The sequence below is a fragment of the Pristiophorus japonicus genome, chromosome 6, assembly GCF_044704955.1.
Source record: "Pristiophorus japonicus isolate sPriJap1 chromosome 6, sPriJap1.hap1, whole genome shotgun sequence".
NCBI lineage: Eukaryota > Metazoa > Chordata > Chondrichthyes > Pristiophoridae > Pristiophorus > Pristiophorus japonicus.
The window spans coordinates 126,058,263-126,077,484 of NC_091982.1; positions in this window are offsets into that span (position 1 = coordinate 126,058,263).

Consider the following 19,222-nt stretch of genomic DNA (forward strand, 5'->3'; position numbering starts at 1 on the left):
GCGCTGCACTGTCGGAGGGGCGGTGCTGAGGGAGCGCTGCACTGTCGGAGGGGCGGTGCTGAGGAGCTCCGCACTGTCGGAGGTCTTTTGAATGAGATGTTAAACCCTGTCTGCCATCTCAGGTGGATGTAAAAAGATCCATAGCACTATTTTGATGAGGAGCAAGGGAATTCTGCCCGGTCTCCTGGCCAATATTTATCTCTCAGCTAGCATCATTTAAACATTATCTGATCATTTGCTGTTTGTCAGATGGTATTGTGGCTGTCTGAGGTTGTGAGAGGCACTATAGAAATTCAAGTTCTGTCATTCAATGGGAACAAACACAAAAATGGGATTCGAGTGGGGGCTCCATGGGGAAACTCTGAGTGCACGGAATGGCCTGTGAGTGCTGGAACACTCGATAATCACGTGACAGCATCACACTGCTCACTCTACGTCACAGTCATGTTGCTACTGCCTCCGTCTGGCCTGTCACATGCCGCAGTATCTCAGACAATAGTGTATAAGGCAAGTCAGTTGGAGACTCTATAATTAAGATACACCCCAGAGATAATATTTTAAATGTGAACGGCGAAATGAATGGTGCTGAATTTGCTCTATGGGGATTGGCTGGTACTGCCCTGTGTTGCCTGGGAGAGTGACCTGATGGGCAGAGGTCAGGTGGCCACAAGCTCCTCCTCTGGTCCTATACACAGAGGCTCTGCCCCATCCTCCTACACTGATCCAATCCCAGCAAGGGACTGTCAATCAATATTCAGCCGTGGCTCAGTGGGCAGCACTCTTGCCTCGGAGTCAGAAGGTCGTGGGTTCAAGTCCCACTCCAGGGACTTGAGCACAAAAATCCAGGCTGACACTCCCCAAATCCAAGTCTTTCTTTCATCCCACCAAAAAAAAAAAAAAAAATCCCTTGGTGGGTTGAGGATCAGTGGGACCCACATTCTCCCATCTGTCGGCCGGGAACGCTCACCTCACTGGGCTAACCGCCTGTGACTTCAACACCGGGTCTCCCTCCAGCTCCAACAGCAGGAACTGTGGGCTGACCCAGATCATCACTTGCAGCAGCAGGCAAAAGTTACAGACCACACTGGGAAAGTCTTGGAAGTGTGGAGACACAGGCTCACCGGGTCACTGGGCATTCAGCAGCAGCGGGGAACGGCAGCTTAGGGCAATGTCATTGGACCAGTAATCCAGAGCCCTGGAGACGTGAGTTCACAATCCCACCATGGCCGCTGGTGATCGAGAATAAAAAGCTGGTGAAAGTACTGGATTGTTGTAAAATCCCATCTGGTTCACTGACATCCTTTAGGAACGGAACGGAACTCTGCTGTCCTTACCTGGTCTGGCCTACATGTCAATCCAGCAAATTACCGGCCCATTAATCTACTCGGCCTTGGAGCAGCGTGGAGGCCCTGACCTGTGTGAGAACACCAGCGGCAGGCCAGGGCCATAAAAGGAGCGGTGAGCGACGGCCTGGAGGGGAGGAGGACCTCGGGGAGTAGAGCAAGCTGCGACAGCAGCGAAGAATGACGTCAGCAAGGTCCAGGTCGGTGATTGGAGCGTGGGCAGGTACAGCGAGATCGGGGCGAAGGAGCAACGAGAGATTGTCGAGGGATGTGATCGAGGCCCAGGAGAGGCGTGAGTTCGGGTCCAGGGGCAGCACGGGCCAGCCCACACTGCGATATGTGCGCGCACTAGATCCGTGCAGCAGAGCTGGTCTCCGGTCGTCCTGGTTAACCCTTGCCACTGGACCAAGACCTAGCTCTGTCAAGTCCCGTGTGGTGGCTGGTGTGCAACGGCCACCACATGTTAAAAAAATCCACGCACAGGCATCTTCCACCCTTCAACATGGAGTTCAGGATCCGGAATATTAGGTCCTTCATTGAAACAGCTATGAACTCATCCCTTTTTGGCGTGGAAGCACGTCATCCTCGACACGAGGGACTGCCTATGATGATGGTGAATCTAATCTCAATCATCAGCAAAGTGATGGAAGGTGTTGTCAACAGTGCTGTTAAGCGGAACTCACCAATAACCTGCTCACCGATGCTCAGTTTGAGTTCTGCCAAGACCACTCGGCTCCAGACCTCATTACAGCCTTGGTCCCAACATGGACAACAGAGCTGAATTCTAGAGGTGAGGTGAGAGTGACTGCTATTTTATCAAGGTAGCATTTTACAGAGTGGGGCATCAATGAGTCCCAGTAAAACTGAAGTCAATGGGAATCAGGGGGAAAACTCTCCACTGGCTGGAGTCATACCTAGCACAGAGGAAGATGGTGGCGGTGTTTGGAGGTCAATCATCACAACCCCAGGACATCGCTGCAGGATCATAAAATCATAGCCAAGTACAGCACGGAAGGAGGCCATTTCGGCCCATCGTGTCGTGAATCTTTGGAATTCTCTGCCCCAGAGAACTGTGGGGTCATTGAATATATTTAAGGGGGAGGTAGATTTTTGAGTGATAAGGGGGTCAAGGGTTATGGGGAGCTGGCAGGGAAGTGGAGTCGAGTCCGTGATCAAATCATCCATGATCTTATTGAATGGCGGAACAGGCTCGAGGGGCCTAATGGCCTACTCGTGCTCCTATTTCTTATGTACTTCTAATCCCACTTTACAGCTCTCGGTCCATAGCCCTGTAGGTTACAGCACTTCAGGTGCACATCCAAGCAATTTTTAAATGTGGTGAGGGTTTCTGCCTCTACCACCCTTTCAGGCAGTGAGTTCCAGACCCCACCAGCCTCTGGGTGAAGAAATTTCCCCTCTAAACCTCCCCCCAATTACTTTAAATCTATGCCCCCTGGTTGTTGACCTCTCTGCTAATGGGTCCTTTCTATCCACTCTATCCAGGCCCCTCATAATTTTATACACCTCAATAAGGTCTCCCCTCAGTCTCCTCTGTTCCAAAGAAAACAAACCCAGCCGATCCAATTTTTCCTTATAGCTAAAATTCTCCAGTCCAGGCAACATCTTCGGGACCTCTCCAGTGCAATCACATCCTTCCTGTAATACGGTGACCAGAACTACACACAGTACTCCAGCTGTGACCTAACCAGTGTTTTATACAGTTCAAGCATAACCTCCCTGCTCTTGTATTCTATGCCTCGGCTAATAAAGGCAAGTATTCCGTATGCCTTCTTAAACACCTTATCTACCTGGCCTGCTACCTTCTGTGGACCTGCACTCCAAGGTCCCTTTGTTCCTCTACACTTTTCAGTGTCCTATCATTTAATGTGGCCTCCCTTGCCTTATTAGCCCTCTGCAAATGCAGAAGTTTCTCAGGGCAGTGTCCTAAGCCCAACCATCTTCAGCTGCTCTCCTCCATCTTCCTTCATCATAAGGTCAGAAGTGGGGATGTTCGCTGATGATTGCAGTGTTCAGTTCCATTTGCAACTTGTCAGATAATGGAGCAGTCCATGCCCACATGCAGCAAGACCTGGACAACATTCAGGCTTAGGCTGATAAGTGGCAAGTAACATTCACAACACACAAGGGCCAGGCAATGACCATCGCCAACAAGCGAGAGTCTAACCACCGCCCCTTGACATTCAACAGCATCACCATCGCTGAATCCCCCACCATCAACATCCTGGGGGTCACCATTGACCAGAAACTTAACTGGACCAGCCACATAAATACTGTGGCCACAAGAGTAGGTCAGAGGCTGGGTATTCTGCGGTGAGTGTCTCACCTCCTGACTCCCCAAAGTCTTTCCACCATCTACAAGGCACAAGTCAGGAGTGTGAGGGAATACTCTTCACTTGCCTGGATGGGTGCAGCTCCAACACTCAAGAAGCTCGACACCATCCAGGACAAAGCAGCCGCTTGATTGGCTCCCCATCCACCACCTTCAACATTCACTCCCTCCACCACCGGCGCACCGTGGCTGCAGTGTGTACCATCTACAAGATGCACTGCAGCAACTCGCCAAGGCTTCTTCGGCAGCACCTCCCAAACCCATGACCTCTACCACCTAGAAGGACCAGGGCAGCAGGCGCATGGGAACACCATCACCTCCACGTTCCCCTCCGAGTCACACACCATCCTGACTTGGAAATATATCGGCCGTTCCTTCATCGTCGCTAGGTCAGAATCCTGGAACTCCCTCCCAACCAGCACTGTGGGAGCACCTTCACCACACGGACTGCAGCCGTTCAAGTTGGCAGCTCACCACCACCTTCTCAAGGGCAATTAGGATGCGCAATAAATTCCGGCCTTGCCAGCGATGCCCAAATCCCAGGAAAGAATAATAAGCAGCGAGAACCCCTATAAATACTGACATATTCCCGGGAAACATCTGTAAATACTGACACACTCCCAGGGACATCTGTAAATACGGACACACTCCCGGGGACCCCCTGTAAATACTGACACACGCCCGCGGACCCCTGTAAATATTGACACACTTCCAGGGACCCCATGTAAATACTGGCACACTCCTGGGGACCCCTGTAAATACTGACACACTCCCAGGGACACCATGTAAATACTGGCACACTCCTGGGGACCCCTGTAAATACTGACACACTCCCAGGGACACCCTGTAAATACTGACACACTCCGGGGAACCTCGTAAATACTGACACACTCCCCGAGACCCCCTGTAAATACTGACACACTCCCAGGGATCCCCTGTAAATACTGGCACATGCCCGGGAACCCCCTGTAAATACTGACACATTCCAGGAGAACCCCTGTAAATACTGACACAGGCCCGGGGAACCCCTGTAAATACTGACAAACACCCGGGGACGCCCTGTAAATACTGACACATCACGGGGACACCTTGTAACTACTGACACACTCCACGAGACCCCCTGTAAATATTGACACACTCCCGGGTACCCCGTGTAAATACTTACAAACTCCCGGGGACCCCCTGTAAAAACTGACACATTCCCGGGGACCCACTATAAAAACTGACACTACCAGGGACCCCATGTAAATATTGACGCACTCCCGGGGACCCACTGTAAATACTGGCACACTCCTGGGGACCCCCTGTAAATACTGACACACTCCCTGGGACCCTCTGTAAATACTGACACACTCCCAGGGACACCCTGTAAATACTGACACACTCGGAGAACCCCTGTAAATACTGACACACGCCCGGGGAACCCCTGTAAACACGAACACATTCCCGGGGACCCCCTATAAAAACTGACACACTCCCAGGGAACCTCTGTCATTATTGACACACTCTTGGGGACCCCCTGTAAATTCTGGCACACTCCCAAAGACCCCTGTAAATACTGTCACACTCTCGGGGCCCCCCTGTAAATACTGACACACTCTCGGGGACCCCATGTAAATACTGACACAATCCCGGGGACTTCCTGTAAATATTGACACACTCCCGGGGACCCACTGTAAATGCTGACACACTCCCGGGGACACCCTGTAAACACTGACACACTCTCGGGGACTCTCTGTAAATACTGACACACTCCCAGGGACCCCATGTAAATACTGACACAATCCCGGGGACTTCCTGTAAATATTGACACACTCCCGGGGACCCGCTGTAAATGCTGACACAATCCCGGGGTCACCCTGTAAACACTGACACATTCTCGGGGACTGTCCATAAATACTGAACACACTCCCGGGGAACGCATGTAAATACTGACACACTCCTGAGGACCTAGTAAATACTGACACACTGTCGGGGACCCGCTGTAAATACTGACACACTCCCGAGGACCCCCTGTAAATACTGACACATGCTCGGTGACCCCCTGTAAATACTGACACACTCCCGAGGACCCCCTGTAAATACTGACACACTCCCGAGGACCCCCTGTAAATACTGACACACTCCCGAGGACCCCCTGTAAATACTGACACACTCCCGGGGACACCCTGTAAATTCTGGCACACATTCCCTGGGACCTACTGTAACTATTGACACACTCCCGGGGAACCCCTGTAAATACTGACACACTCCCAGGGACCCCCTTTAAATACTGACACACTCCCGAGGACCCCCTGTAAAAATACTGACACACTCCCGGGGACCCCCTGTAAATATTGAAACACTCCCGGGGACACCTGTAAAGAATGACACTCCCGGGGACCCTTGTAAATACAGACACACTCCCCGAGACCCCCTGTAAATATTGACACAATCCCAGGGATCCGCTGTAAAGATTGACAGACTCTCCGGGGACCCCCTGTAAATCTTGTCGCACACGCGAGTCTCCCTGTAAATACTGACACACTACCAAGGACCCCATGTAAAAACTGACACACTCCCAAGGAACCCCTGTCATTATTGACACACTCTTGGGGACCCCCTGTAAATACTGATGCACTCCCGGGGACCTCCTGTAAATACTGACACACTCCCGGGGACTCTCTGTAAATGCTGACACAATCCCGGGGACCTACTGTAATTATTGACACACTCCCGGGGAACCCCTGTAAATACTGACACACTCCCGGGGAACCCCTGTAAATACTGACACACTCCCAGGGACTCCCTTTAAATACTGACACACTCCCGAGGACCCCCTGTAAATACTGACACACTCCAGGGGACCCCCTGTAAATACTGACACACTCCCGGCGACCATTTTTACATAGGAACATAAGAACATAAGAATTAGGAACAGGAGTAGGCCATCTAGCCCCTCGAGTCTGCTCCGCCATTCAAAAAGATCATGGCTGATCTGGCCGTGGACTCAGCTCCACTTACCTGCCCGCTCCCCATAACCCTTAATTCCCTTATTGGTTAAAAATTTATGTGTGATTTATCTGTGATTTGAATACATTCAATGAGCTAGCCTCAACTGCTTCCCTGGGCAGAGAATTCCACAGATTCACAACCCTCTGGGAGAAGAAATTCCTTCTCAACTCGGTTTGAAATTGGCTCCCCCGTATTTTGAGGTTGTGCCCCTAGTTCTAGTCTCCCCGACCAGTGGAAACAACCTCTCTGCCCCTATCTTGTCTATCCCTTTCATTATTTTAAATGTTTCTATAAGATCACCCCTCATCCTTCTGAACTCCAACGAGTAAAGACCCAGTCTACTCAATCTATCATCATAAGGTAACCCCCTCATCTCTGGAATCAGCCTAGTGAATCGTCTCTGTACCCCCTCCAAAGCTAGTATATCCTTCCTTAAGTAAGGTGACCAAAACTGCACGCAGTACTCCAGGTGCGGCCTCACCAATACCTTATACAGTTGCAGCAGGACCTCCCTACTTTTGTACTCCATCCCTCTCGCAATGAAGGCCAACATTCCATTCGCCTTCCTGATTACCTGCTGCACCTGCAAACTAACTTTTTGGGATTCATGCACAAGGACCCCTAGGTCCCTCTGAACCACAGCATGTTGTAATTTCTCCCCATTCAAATAATAATCCCTTTTACTGTTTTATTTCCAAGGTGGATGACCTCACATTTTCCTACATTGTATTCCATCTGCCAAACCTTAGCCCATTCGCTTAACCTATTTAAATCTCTTTGCAGCCTCTCTGTGTCCTCTACACAACCCGCTTTGTGTCATCTGCAAATTTTGTTACACTACACTCTGTCCCCTCCTCCAGGTCATCTATGTATACTGTAAACAGTTGTGATCCCAGCACCGATCCCTGTGGCACACCACTAACCACCAATTTCCAACCTGAAAAGGACCCACTTATCCCGAGTCTCTGCTTTCTGTTAGCCAGCCAATTCTCTATCCAGGCTAATACATTTCCTCTGACTTCACGTACCTTTATCTTCTGCAGTAACCTTTTGTGTGGCACCTTATCGAATGCCTTTTGGAAATCTAAATACACCACATCCATCGGTACACCTGTATCCACCATGCTCGTTACATCTTCAAAGAATTCCCAGTAAATTAGTTAAACATGATTTCCCCTTCATGAATCCATGTTGCGTCTGCTTGATTGCACTGTTCCTATCTCGATGTCCCGCTATTTCTTCCTTAATGATAGCTTCAAGCATTTTCCCCACTACAGATGTTAAACTAACCGGCCTAGAGTTACCTGCCTTTTGTCTGCCCCCTTTTTTAAACAGAGGCGTTACATTAGCTGCTTTCCAATCCGCTGGTACCTCCCCAGAGTCCAGAGAATTTTGGTAGATTATAACGAATGTATCTGCTATAACTTCCGCCATCTCTTTTAATACCCTGGGATGCATTTCATCAGGACCAGGGGACTTGTCTACCTTGAGTCCCATTAGCCTGTCCAGCACAACCTACCGAGTGATAGTGATTGTCTCAAGATCCTCCCTTCCCACATTCCCGTGACCAGCAATTTCTGGCATGGTTTTTGTGTCTTCCACTGTGAAGACCGAAGCCAAATAATTGTTTAAGGTCTCAGCCATTTCCACATTTCCCATGACTAAATCCCCCTTCTCATCTTCTAAAGGACCAACATTTACTTTAGTCACTCTTTTCCTTTTTATATATCGGTAAACGTTTTTACTATCTGTTTTTATGTTTTGCGCAAGTCTTCCTGTAAATACTGACACACTCCCGGGGACCCCCTTTAAATACTGATACACACCCGAGGACACCCTGTAAATATTGACACCCCGGGGACCCCCTGTAAATTGCTACACACTCCCGGGGACCCCCTGTAAATCTTGTCGCACACGCGGGTCTCCCTGTAATACTGACGCACTCCCGGGGACCCCCTGTAAATACTGATACAATACCAAGGACCCCATGTAAAAACTGACACACTCCCAAGGAACCCGTCATTATAGATACACTCTTGGGGACTCCCTGTAAATTCTGGCACACTCCCAGGGACCCGCTGTAAATACTGAACACTCCCAGGGAATCCCCTGTAATTATTGACACACTCCCGGGGCCCCCCTGTAAATACTGACACACTCCCAGGGACCCCCTGTAAAAGCTGGCACACTCCCGGGGTCCCCTTTAAATACTGACACACTCCCAGGGCCCTCCTGTAAATACTGACACACTCCCGGGGACCCCCTGTAAATACTGACCCATACCGGCGACCATCTTTAAATACTGACACACTCCCAGGGGACCCTCTTTAAATACTGATACACTCCCGAGGACACCCTGTAAATATTCACACACTCCGGGGACCCGCTGTAAATTTTGGCACACTCCCGGGGACCCACTATAAATACTGACACAATTCCGGGGACTTCCTGTAAATATTGACAAACTCCCGGGGACCTGCTGTATATGCTGACAGAATCCCGGGGACACCCGTAAAAAAACTGACACACTCTCGGGGACTCTCTGTAAATATCGACACACTCCCGGGGACCCCATGTAAATACTGACACACTCCCGGGGACCCCTGTAAATACTGACACACAACCGGGGACCCCCTGTAAACACTGACATACTCCCGGGGACCCCCTTTAAATACTGATACACTCCTGAGGAAACCCTGTAAATACATGACACACTCTGGGGACTCGCTGTAAATTTTGGCACACTCCCGGGGACCCACTGTAAATACTGACACAATCCCGGGGACTTCCTGTAAATATTGACACACTCCCGGGGACACCCTGTAAACACTGACACACTCCAAGGGATCCCCTGTAAATACTGACACAGACCCCGGGAACCCCTGTAAATACTGACACACTGCCGGGCACCCGCTCTAAATAGTCACACACTCGCGGGGTCCCTCAGTAAATAGTGACACACTCCCGGGGACACCTGTAAATACTGACACGCCCGGGGACCCCCTGTAAATACTGACACACTCGCCGAGACCCCCTGTAAATACCGACACACTCCCAGGGACTGTCTGTAAATACTGACACAATCCCTGGGACCACTGTAAATACTGATGCACTCCTGGGGACCCCCTGTAAATACTGACACACTCCCGGCGACCATCTGTAAATGCTGACACACTCCCAGGGAACCCATGTAAATACTGATGCACTCCTGGGGACCCTCTGTAAATACTGACACACTCCCGGCGACCATCTGTAAATACTGACACACTCCCGGGGACCCCCTGTAAATACTAACACATTCCCGGGGACCCCCTGTAAATGCTGACACACTCCCAGGGAACCCATGTAAATACTGATGCACTCCTGGGGACCCCCTGTAAATACTGACACACTCCCGAGGACCCCCTGTAAATACTGACACACTCTCAGGGACTCCCTATAAATACTGACACACTCCCGGGGACCCCCTGCAAATACTGACACACTCCCAGGGACCTGTTGTCAATACTGACACACTCCCGGGGACCTCCTGTAAAAACTGACACACTCCTGGGGACCCCCTTTAAATGCTGACACACTCCCGGGGAGCCCCTTTAGATACTGACACACCCCCGGGGACCTCCTGTAAAAACTGACACACTCCCGTGGACACACTGTAAATACTGACACACTCCCGGGGACCCACTGTAAATATTGACACATACATGGGGGCCCCCTGCAAATGCTGACACACTCCCGGAGACACCCTGTAAATACTGACACACTCCCGGGGACCTGTTGTAAATACTGACACACCCCCGGGGACCCCCTGTAAATACTGACACACTCCCGGGGACCCCCTGTAAATACTGACACACTCCCGGGGACCCCCTGTAAAAACTGACACACTCCGGGGACTTGCTGTAAAAACTGGCACACTCCCGGGGAACCACTTTAAATACTGACACACTCCTGGGGACCCCTTTAAATACTGATACACTCCCGAGGACACCCTGTAAATATTGACAGACTTCGGGGACCCCCAGTAAATTTGGCACACTCCCTGGGACCCACTGCAAATACTGACACAATCCCGTGGACTTCCTGTAAATATTGACACACTCCCAGGGACCCGCTGTAAATGCTGACACACTCCCGGGGACACCCTGTAATACTGACACACTCTCGGGGACTCTCCGTAAATACTGGCACACTCCCCGGGATCCCATGTATATACTGACACACGCCTGGGGAACCACAGTAAATACTGACAGATTCCCGGGGACCCCCTGTAAATACTGACACACTCCCGGGGACTTCCTGAAAATACTGACACGTGCCCAAGGACCCCCTGTAAATACTGACACACTCCCGGGGACCCCCTGTAAATATTGACACACTCCTGGGGCCCCCCTATAAATACTGACACACTTCCGGGGACCCCCTGTAAAAACTGACACACTCCCGGGGACTTCCAGTAAATATTGACACACTCCCGGGGACCCGCTGTAAATACAGGCACACTCCCCAGGACCCCATGTATATACTGACACACTCCCGGGGACCCTCTGTAAATACTGACACACTGCCGGGGACCCGCTCTAAATAGTGACACACTCGCGGGGTCCCTCAGTAAATACAGACGCACGCCTGGGGAACCACTGTAAATACTAACACACTCCCAGGGAACCCCTGTAAATACTGACACAATCCCGGGGACCCCTGCAAATACTGACAGATTCCCGGGGACCCCCTGTAAATACTGATGCACTCCTGGGGACCCCTGTAAATACTGACACACTCCCGGGGACACCCTGTAAAAACTGGCACACTCCCAGGGACCCCCTGTAAACACTGACACATTCCCGGGGACCCCCTGTAAATGCTGACACACTCCTGGAGGCACCCTGTAAATACTGACACACTCCCGGGGACTCTCTGTAAATACGGACGCACTCCCAGGGACCCCACGTAAATACTGACTCACCCCCGAGGACACCCTGTAAATACTGACAGACTCTCAGGGACTCCCTTTAAATACTGACACACTCGCGGCGACCATCTTTAAATACTGACAGACACCCGGGGACTCCCTTTAAATACTGATACACTCCCCAGGACACCCAGTAAATATTGACACACTCCGGGGACCCGCTCTAAATTTTGGCACACTCCTGGGGACTCACTGTAAATACTGACACACTCCCGGGGATCTGTTGTAAATACTGACACACTCCCGGGAACACCCTGTAAAAACTGGCACACTCCCGCGGACCCCCTTTAAAGACTGACACACCCCCGGGGACCCTTTGTAAATACTGACACACTCGCGGCGACCATCTTTAAATACTGACAGACTCCCGGGGACTCCCTTTAAATACTGATACACTCCCCAGGACACCCAGTAAATATTGACACACTCCGGGGACCCGCTGTAAATTTTGGATCACTCTTGGGGACTCACTGTAAATACTGACACACTCCCGGGGACCCTTTGTAAATACTGACACACTCCCGGCGACCATCTTTAAATACTGACACACTCCCGGGGACCCCCTGTAAATACTGACACACTCCCGGGGACCCCTGTAAATACTGATACACTCCTGAGGACACCCTGTAAATACTGACAGACCCCGGTGATCCTTTGTAAATACTGACACACTCCCGGGGACCACCTGTAAATACTGACACACTCCCGGTGACTCCCTGAAAATACTGACACGCGCCCAAGGACCCCCTGTAAATACTGACACACTCCCGGGGACCCCCTGTAAATACTGACACACTCCTGGGGCCCCCCTATATATATTGACACACTCCCGGGGACCCGCTGTAAATACAGGCACACTCCCCAGGACCCCATGTATATACTGACACACTCCCGGGGACCCGCTCTAAATAGTGACACATTTGCGGGGTCCCTCAGTAAATACAGACACACGCCTGGGGAACCACTGTAAAAACTGACACACTCCCAGGGAACCCCTGTAAATACTGACACAATCCCGGGGACCCCTACAAATACTGACAGATTCCCGGGGACCCCCTGTAAATACTGATGCACTCCTGGGGACCTGTTGTAAATACTGACACAATCCCGGGGACCCCTGCAAATACTGACAGATTCCCGGGGACACCCTGTAAATACTGATGCACTCCTGGGGACACTCCGTAAATACTGACACACTCCCGGGGACCTGTTGTAAATACTGACACACTCCCGGGGACACCCTGTAAATACTGATGCACTCCTGGGGACACTCTGTAAATACTGACACACTCCCGGGGACCTGTTGTAAATACTGACACACTCCCAGGGACACCCTGTAAAAACTGGCACACTCCCAGGGACCCCCTGTAAATACAGACACATTCCCGGGGACCCCCTGTAAATGCTGACACACTCCTGGAGGCACCCTGTAAATACTGACAGACTCTCAGGGACTCCCTTTAAATACTGACACACTCCCGGCGACCATCTTTAAATACTGACAGACTCCCGGGGACCCCTGTAAATACTGATACACTCCTGAGGACACCCTGTAAATACTGACACACCACAGTGATCCTTTGTAAATACTGACACACTCCCGGGGACCCCCTGTAAATACTGACACACTCCCGGGGACCCCCTGTAAATACTGACACACTCCCGGGGACCCCCTGTAAATACTGACACACTCCCGGGGACTCCCTGAAAATAGTGACACGCACCAAGGACCCCCTGTAAATACTGACACACTCCCGGGGCCCCCCTGTAAATACTGACACACTTCCGGGGACCCCCTGTAAAAACTGACACACTTCGGGGACCCACTTTAAATACTGACACACTCCCGGCGACCATCTGTAAATACTGACACACTGCCGGGGACCCGCTCTAAATAGTGACACACTCACGGGGTCCCTCAGTAAATACATACACACGCCTGGGGAACCACTGTAAATACTGACACACTCCCAGGGAACCCCTGTAAATACTGACACAATCCCGGGGACCCCCGCAAATACTGACAGATTCCCGGGGACCCCCTGTAAATACTGATGCACTCCTGGGGACCCCTGTAAATACTGACACACTCCCGGGGACACGCTGTAAAAACTGGCACACTCCCAGGGACCCCCTGTAAATACTGACACATTCCCGGGGACCCCCTGTAAATGCTGACACACTCCTGGAGGCACCCTGTAAATACTGACACACTCCCGGGGACTCTCTGTAAATACGGACGCACTCCCAGGGACCCCATGTAAATACTGACTCACTCCCGAGGACACCCTGTAAATACTGACACACTCCCGGGGACTCTCTGTAAATACAGACGCACTCCCAGGGACCCCACGTAAATACTGACTCACTCCCGAGGACACCCTGTAAATACTGACAGACTCTCAGAGACTCCCTTTAAATACTGACACACTCGCGGCGACCATCTTTAAATACTGACAGACTCCCGGGGACTCCCTTTAAATACTGATACACTCCCCAGCACACCCAGTAAATATTGACACACTCCGGGGACCCGCTGTAAATTTTGGCACACTCCTGGGGACTCACTGTAAATACTGACCCACTCCCGGGGATCTGTTGTAAATACTGACACACTCCCGGGAACACCCTGTAAAAACTGGCACACTCCCGGGGACCCCCTTTAAAGACTGACACACCCCCGGGGACCCTTTGTAAATACTGACACACTCCCGGGGACCCTCTGTAAATACTGACACACTGCCGGGGACCCGCTCTAAATAGTGACACACTCGCGGGGTCCCTCAGTAAATACAGACACACGCCTGGGGAACCACTGTAAATACTGACACACTCCCAGGGAACCCCTGTAAATACTGACACAATCCCGGGGACCCCTGCAAATACTGACAGATTCCCGGGGACCCCCTGTAAATACTGATGCACTCCTGGGGACCTGTTGTATATACTGACACACTCCCGGGGACACCCTGTAAATACTGATGCACTCCTGGGGACACCCTGTAAATACTGACACACTCGCGCGGACCTGTTGTAAATACTGACACTCTCCCGGGGAACCCAAGTAAATACTGATGCACTCCTGGGGACCCTCTGTAAATACTGACACACTCCCGAGGACACCCTTTAAATACTGACAGACTCTCAAGGACTCCATTTAAATACTGACACACTCCCGGCGACCATCTTTAAATACTGACAGACTCATGGGGACCACTGTAAATACTGATACACTCCTGAGGACACCCTGTAAATACTGACACACCACAGTGATCCTTTGTAAATACTGACACACTCCCAGGGACCACCTGTAAATACTGACACACTCCCGGGGACCCCCTGTAAATACTGACACACTCCCGGGGACCCCCTGTAAATGCTGACACACTCCCGGGGACCCCCTGTAAATACTGACAGACTCCCGGGGACTCTCTGCAAATACGGACACACTCCCGGGGAACCCATGTAAATACTGATGCACTCCTGGGGACCCTCTGTAAATACTGACACACTCCCGAGGACACCCTTTAAATACTGACAGACTCTCAGGGACTCCCTTTAAATACTGACACACTCCCGGCGACCATCTTTAAATACTGACAGACTCCCGGGGACCCCTGTAAATACTGATACACTCCTGAGGACACCCTGTAAATACTGACACACCACAGTGATCCTTTGTAAATACTGACACATTCCCGGGGACCACCTGTAAAGACTGACACACTCCCCGAGGACCCCCTGTAAATTGTGACATACTGCCTGGGGTCCCCTGTAAATACTGACACTCCCGGGGACACCATGTAAATCTTGTCGCACACCCGGGACCACCTATAAATACTGACGCACTCCCGGGAACGCCCTATAAATTCTGTCACACTGCCGGGGACCCCGTTACTATTGACACACTCCCAGGGTCCCCCTGTAAATACTGACAATCCCGGGGACCCCTTGTACTTACTGACACACTCCCGGGGGACCCACTGTAAATACTGACACACTTCCGGGGACCCCATGTAAATACTGACACATTCCCGGGGACCCCCTGTAAATGCTGACACACTCCCGGAGACAACCTGTAAATACTGACACACTCCCGGAGATTCTCTGTAAATACGGACGCACTCCCAGGGACCCCATGCAAATACTGATGCACTCCTGAGGACCCTCTGTAAATACTGACACACTCCCGAGGACACCCTGTAAATACTAACACACTCGCGGGGACTCCCTGTAAAAACTGACACACGCCCAGGAAACCCCTGTAAATACTGACACACTCCCAGGAACGCCCTGTAAATACTAACACACGCCCGAGGACCCCATTTAAATACTGACACACTCGCGGGGACTCCCTGTAAAAACTGACACACGCCCAGGAACCCTCTGTAAATACTAACACACTCCCGGGAACACCCTGTAAAAACAGACAAACTCCCAGGGAACCCCTGTCATTATTGACACACTCCTGGGGACCCCCAGTAATTCTGGTACACTCCCAGGGACCCCCTGTAAATAGATCCAAACCACCAAGGACCCACTATAAATACTGACACTCACCCGGGGACCCCCTGTAATTACTGACACTCTCCCGGGGACCCCCTGTAAATATTGGCACACTCCCAGGGATCCCCCATAAAGACTGACACACTCCCAGGGACCCCCTGTAAATACTGACAATACCGGGGACCCCCTGTAATTACTGACACACTCCCGAGGATGCCCTGTAAATACGGACGCACTCCTGGGGACCCCGTGTAAATACTGACACACTCCCGGGAACCCCCTGTAAATACTAACACACTCCCAGGGACCCCCTGTAAATATTGATACACTCCCAGGGATCCCCCGTAAAGACTGACACACTCCCCGGTGACCCCCTGTAAATTGTGACATACTGCCTGGGGTCCCCTGTAAATACTGACACTCCCGGGGACACCATGTAAATCTTGTCGCACACCCGGGACCACCTGTAAATACTGACGCACTCCCGGGAATGCCCTATAAATTCTGTCAAATTGCCGGGGACCCCCTGTTACTATTGACACACTCCCAGGGACCCCTGTAAATACTGACAATCCCGGGAACCCCTTGTACTTACTGACACACTCCCGGGGGACCCACTGTAGATACTGACATATTCCCGGGGACCCCCTGTAAATGCTGACACACTCCCGGGGACCCCATGTAAAAACAGACAAACTCCCAGGGAACCCCTGTCATTATTGACACACTCCTGGGGACCCCCAGTAATTCTGGTACACTCCCAGGGACCCCAGTAAATACTGACAATACCGGGGACCCCCTGTAATTACTGACACACTCCCGGGGATGCCCTGTAAAAACTGACACACTCCCGGGTACCCCCTGTAAATACTGACATACTCCCGGGGGACCCCCTGTACTGACACACTCCCGGGTACCCCCTGTAAATACTGACACACTCCCGGGGAACCCCTGTAAATACTGACATACTCCCGGGGACACCCTGTAAATGCTGACATACTCCCGGGGGACCCCCTGTAAATACTGACACACTCCCGGGGACCCCCTGTAAATACTGACATACTCCCGGGGGACCCCCTGTAAAAACTGACACTCCCGGGTACCCCTTGTAAACACTGAGTTACGTATACTCCCTGTAAATATTCCCAGGGACCCACCCCTACTTTCTTCCAAAACATCACCCACCTTCCCACCACTCCGCATCGAGACCTACCCTCCGCCCTCGATCCAGACAACCCAACTCCCCACCATTCGATGCTGCTGGTCCTTGCCTATGCTCTGCCTTGCTCGGCCGCCTGTTCTGGGCAGGGCTTGTTTATCCAGCGAGGTGGAGCGGTCATTGCGTGCACAACGTTCTCTGCAGATCTCTGGTGTTTCCATGGGGCAAAGTCGGGCATTTTCACCAGTGCTGCACATCACTGTAGATCACCAAAACACGTGCACTGCTTTATGTCTTACCATGTTACCAACACCCAAAGCTTGAAGTTAACATGCTTCCACCGTGCGAATGAGAGAACATGACCAACCATTTTTATTTACTAATCAAAAATTAATTTAGCCCCACGTGAGTTGTGGTTAACATATTGCACACGATCATAGGCTCACTACAGGAATGCGAGCTGCAGCTGGTTTTCAAACTGCTTGTAAGAACTGATTGGATGTAAAGGAACGCCTGCCGGGAGGAATTTCCAAAACCTAATTTTCAGGCTTGAAATTAGCCACTGGGGCAATATCCTGGAGCTTGCTACCCAGCAGCACTGTGGGAGCAGCAGCAACGATGAAATACCACCAACGATGTCACCGCAAGATCCTGCAAATCCTCTGGGAGGACAGACGCACGGACGTTAGTGTCCTCCACCAGGCCAACATCCCAGCATCGAAGCACTGACCACACTATCAGCTCCATTGGGCAAGCCACATTGTTCACATGCCTGACTCAAGACTCCCAAAACAAGCGCTCTACTTGGAACTCCTTCACGGCAAACGAGCCAAAGGTGGGCAGAGGAAACATTACAAGGGCACCCTCAAAGCCTCCCTGATAAAAGTGCGATATCCCCATCAGGACCTGGGAGTCCCTGGCCAAAGACCTCCCTAAGTGGAGGAAGAGCATCTGGGAGGGTGCTGATCACCGAGAGCATGCAGAAACCAAGCGCAGGCAGCGGAAAGAACATCAAGGCAAATCTGTCCCCACCCATCCCTTAACGACTGTCTGTCCCACCTGAGACTGTGGTTCTCGTATTACAGCTTTTAGAGTAGAAGCAAGTCTTCCTCGATTTCGAGGGACTGCCTATGCTGATGATGGAGAGCTATCCAATTAATCCCACTTCCCTGCTCTCTCCCCGGTGCCCTGTAAATGCTTTACCAACGTATCCAATTCTCCGTTGAAGGTTACTATTGAATCTGCTTCCACCGACTTTTCAAGCAGTGTATTCCTGATCATAATTCGCTGTGTTAAAAAAAGTTTCAAGTTGGGCCTGGTTCTTTTCCAAATCACCTCAACTCTGGAGTCCTCTGGTTACTGATCCTCCTGCCACTGGAAAAAGTTACTCATTTTACCATCATAGACATTTACAGCACTGAAGGAGGCCATTTCGGCCCATCGTGTCCGTGCCGGCCGACCAAGAGCTACCCAGCCTAATCTCACTTTTCAGCTCTCAGTCCGTAGCCCTGTAGGTTACGGCACTTCAGGTACTGTTTAAATGTGGTGAGGGTTTCTGCCTCTACCACCCTTTCAGGCAGTGAGTTCCAGACCCCCACCACCCTCTGACAGCCCTCAAAACAATTCAAGATTTTGAACCCCTATCACATCTCTTAATCTTCTCTGTTCCAAGGAGCACATTCCCAGCTTCTACAGATAACTGAAGTCCCTCATACCCGACACTGTTCTATAAAACACCTCTGCACCCACTCCAAGGCCTCAACATCTCGCCTAAAGTGCAGTGCCCAGAATGAGAATACTCCAGCTGGCAATACTCCAGCTGTTTTATAAATGTATTACAATCCATCCTGCACCAATTACTCAAAGGTGGGGGAAGAAAGCAATCAATGGCAAACATA